The sequence below is a fragment of the Zea mays genome, chromosome 3, assembly GCF_902167145.1.
Source record: "Zea mays cultivar B73 chromosome 3, Zm-B73-REFERENCE-NAM-5.0, whole genome shotgun sequence".
In the NCBI taxonomy this organism is placed as follows: Eukaryota; Viridiplantae; Streptophyta; class Magnoliopsida; order Poales; family Poaceae; genus Zea; species Zea mays.
In genome coordinates, this window is record NC_050098.1 from 173,011,565 (window position 1) to 173,016,199 (window position 4,635).

The window sequence follows — 4,635 nt, forward strand, 5'->3', positions numbered from 1 at the left end:
GACCAAGATTTATAATTAGAACCATCGCCTAGAAGAAGTTCTAGAGTTACCTCTTGTGACGACATCGTCATCTCCGGACGGCTAAGCCCACACTGGAGAGGCCTAGCTCTGATACCAATTGTAAGTTCCCTTTGCCCGAGAACAAGATCTGGATGTCGCCTAGAGGGGGGTGAATAGGCGAATAACTCTACTCGAAGACTAGAACGCAGTGGAATGAGAAGACCCTTCGAGTAGGTAGCAGAGGAATAGAAGATCCTGTCTCAAAATGTCCTGCACTTCAAATATAACTTGTACCACAGATAAGTGTTGAAGTGCAGATATAAAAGCGAGTAAGACAGAGAGTCAGAACACAATACAGAACAGAGCACACAGACGCAAGGATTTATCCCGAGGTTCGGCCAAGCCTGAAACGCTTGCCTAGTCCTCGTTGGAGTTAGCCACACCTGGGCTTGGAGTCTGTTTCAACTCCTTCCTCCGTTTGCTCAAATCTGTCAATCTGATAGGTAGAGCCTTCCACTATGTTGAGATGGTTACAACGAAACCGCGGCTGCTTACAATCTTCTTGGCAGCACTCCGGTAGAGTAACGATATGCTCAAGACCTTGCTCTAGCTCTTAGCAGCACTTCTCCACTCTCTAAAGGCTTATAGCTTTGCCTTCTACACAAACTAGAGAGATACACACAAGAGGGAGAGTGAGAATTGATCAGAGTGATGTATACTATCATTGGCTGCACTTCTTCACTTGTTTGAGGAGCCTAGAGGTCCCTTTTATATGCCCAAGGGGCCTAGGAGCCGTTGGAAGCAATCCAGGAAGGCAATCCTTGCCTTCTGTCGGGTGGCGCACCGGACATCCACTGTTCACTGTCCGGTGCAGATCTCCTTCCTAAATTGGCACAGTTGACCGTTGCAGACTTGGAGCCGTTGGCGCACCGGACACTGTCCGGTGCACACCGCACAGTCCGGTGCTCCCATCTGACCGTTGGCTCGGCCACGCGTCATGCGCGGATTACGCGGCCGACCGTTGGTCCGACCGACCGTTGGCTCACCCGACAGTCTGGTGCACCACCGGATAGTCCGGTGAATTTTAGCCAAACGCCATCGACGAATTCCCGAGAGCGGCCAGTTGACCAGACGCCGGCCTGGCGCACCGGACGCTGTCCGGTGCACTCAGGCTGCGCATAGTCATGGCTGCACCAGCCAAGTCTTTTTCTTTTTGTATTTTCTCTTCTTTTCTTCTTCTCTCTATTTCTAACACTTAGACAAATATGTTAGTACATAAAAACCAATGTACTAAGTCTAGAAACATACCTTCCCTTGGATTTTCACCTCTCTAGCATTTGACATGCTTAAGATTGATGTTGGACTCATAAATCATCAGGTCAGCTTAACTTGATCTAGATTGACATTTCTGAGCTCCAACATCCTGCAAAGGTCACATAGAATATCTCCAAACATAGGAACAACCCAAACTACGGATCAAGGTGCACTTAGCTCTTTTGGGCTGCTTCCAGTTCTGGTTTTGATACTGGTTCTTCTTCTAGTGACCTTGTTCACTTCTTAGAGCTTGATCTTGAGCCTTATGACTTACACCACATAACTATAGATGTTTCCTCATTGGTTGTAAGTCATGTCCTTACGTAGTGATCCTTGATGTGCCATAGCTCTTCTCAACTCGATCACCCTTGACTTTGCAAGTCTACTTCTTCACCCTTGGCTTTGGGTTCCTCAGCCTCTTTGACCTTCTCCCATGCACTTGGTACCTCGAAGCTCTTCTTGCCTCCATCCTTGGATTGATCAGTTGTCTTCGAGCTACGCACCCGAGTCTCACTTTATGCAATGTCCATCTTACTTGTGATGTCCATTATCTATCCATAATCTAGTCCTTGGACCATCACACTTGTTCACTTGTGTTGAACCCTGTTAGCTTTACATTAAGCACCTGTTCAACACTTAGCACACTTGTTAGTCCTTTAATTGAGTTGTCATCCAAACACCAAAACCCACAAGAGAGCTTTCAGAATCCACTGACGATATCACGGTATATGTTACCTTCTCTAGTCACCTAGCGGCCCCGGAGTCGCCCACGTGATGGGGTGAGGCGCTGTTTACCGCGTGTCTAGAGATAGACACGCGGGCACCGCGCCTTCATACTATATTAAGGGGTACCCCTATTCTAGGGTACCAACAGTGGCCCCCAGGCCCACCTCAGGGGAAGTTACAATTCTGCAGGTGGGGCCAAAGCCTGATTGGCGTGCCATTTTCGAGCACTTGCTGAAGTAGCCACCGCCAACCCGCCTTCGGTCATGCCGCCTGCCACGTCTGTCCCCGCAGCTGGCAGGTACGTGGCTCCCACGCCCGGTGGTTTTGTCGGGCCGTGCGTGGGGCGTCTCATTGCCGCCGCCTAAGTTAAAAATATCCTTCAGCGGCCCCTAGGCAACGTGTGGTCGTGCGTGATGGTTTGCTTCTGGGAGGACGGTTCGTCTTCTACGCACTCGGAGGCCGGTTCTCCAGGTGCGTGACATGTGGACCTATGCCCCCATGTCGGGGACTGGGTCACTGCGAGCACTAGGTGCGCGTTGGATGGGATTGGGACGCGAGCGGGAGAGCCTTCTTTGAAAAGGGGACTCATCCCGCGGCCAGCAGTTACGCTTTCGCACTTTCTTCAACTGTTGCGTCCTTTCTCCTCCGAGTCCTCTGTGCCTCTGTTGCACTCGCATTTTTCTGCTTTTCGCCACTGTAGTCGCCATGGCTTCACTGGTTCATCCCGAGCGTTACCAGACCGAGAGGAGGCTCGACACGATGCGCCACCTGCTTGGATGGAGTGCGCCGTCGCATGCTTGGAGGATCTGGGCCGGCGCTACCCCCCTTGGTGATCTCGCCACCGGGGAGTTTGTGCTCTTTGTCTCCTACCTTTCGTGTGGGTTGGCGTTGCCGATCTCCCCCTTCTTCATGTTACTGTTGGAGGATCTTGGTCTCCAGCTCCAGCACCTCACACCCCACTCCATCCTTCAGGCGGCCATCTTCGCTCATCTGTGCGAGATGTTCATGGGGGTGGCGCCGTGCACCTCTCTCTTCCACCATTTTTTCGTGCTGGTGAAGTCCGGGAAGGCTAAGGACCATCTCGGTGCGTACTACTTCCAGACGAGGGCGGATTCGGCCGGCGCCTATATCTCCTCCCTCAGCGGCGCGAGGTGGGAAAACTGGCAGGCCGAATGGGTGATTGCCAGTACCGATGCCAGCGACTGCCTCGTACTACCGAGTGATGGGCCGAGGCTCAACAAGAAGCAATGGAGGGCCAAGCCACCGTTGACACCGGAGTTTGAGCCTGTGTTGGGCAGGATCGAGGCCCTAGCTAAAAGTCACCTAGAGGGGGGGTGAATAGGCGGAATCTGAAAATTATAAACTTAAGCACAACTACAAGCCAGAGTTAGCATTAGAAATATAAACGAGTCCGAAAGAGAGGGCGAAAACAAATCACAAGCTAATGAAGAGTGAGACACGGTGATTTGTTTTATCGAGGTTTGGTTCTTGCAAACCTACTCCCCGTTGAGGTGGTCACAGAGACCGGGTCTCTTTCAACCCTTTCCCTCTCTCAAACGGTCACTTAGACCGAGTGAGCTTCCTTCCTTGATTTCCTGGGTCACTTAGACCCCGCAAGGACCACCACACAATTGGTGTCTCTTGCTTCGCTTACAAGGTTTTGAGAGTAAGAATGAGAGAAAGAAGAAAGCCAACCAAGCAACAAAAGAACACAAGTCGATCTCCTCAAAAGTCCTAAAAACTAGAGTTGAATTGGGGACTTTGATTCGATCGAAGGCTTTGATTTGTGTCTTGAAGTGTTGTGTATTGCTCTTGTATTGAATGAGATGTAGTGAATGCTTGGATGCCTTGAATGTGGGGTGGTTGGGGTATTTATAGCCACAACCACCAAAATGGCCGTTGGGGATGGCTTCTGTCGACGGGCGCACCGGACAGTCCGGTGCACCACCGGACACTGTCCGGTGCGCCAACCACGTCACCCAACCGTTAGGGTTCGACCGTTAGAGCTTCTGACAACTGGGCCACCGGACAGTCCGGTGGTGCACCGGACAGGTCTTGTAGACTGTCTAGTGCGCCTTCTGGCGCCTGCTCTGACTTCTGCGCGCGCAGGCGTGCACTGTAGCGCATTTAATTTTCTCTGCAGACGACCATTGGCGCGAAGTAGTCGTTGCTCCGCTAGCACACCGGACAGTCCGGTGAAATATAGCGGAGCGGCCTTCCAAATTCCCGAAGCTGGCAAGTTTAGAGTCAATCTCCGTGGTGCACCGGACACTGTCCGGTGGCACACCGGACAGTCCGGTGCGCCAGACTAGGGCTGCCTTCGGTATACTTTGCTCCTTTGTTTTGAACCCTTTCTTTTGACATTGTATTGGTTTGTTGTGAACCTTTGGCACCTGTAGAACTCATAATCTAGAACAAACTAGTTAGTCCAATAATTTGTGTTGGGCAATTCAACCATCAAAATTCATATAGGAAAAAGTTTGACCCTATTTCCCTTTCAATCTCCCCCTTTTTGGTGATTGATGCCAACACAAACCAAAGCAAATATAAAAGTGCAGAATTGAACTAGTTTGCATAAGGTAAGTGCAATGGTTG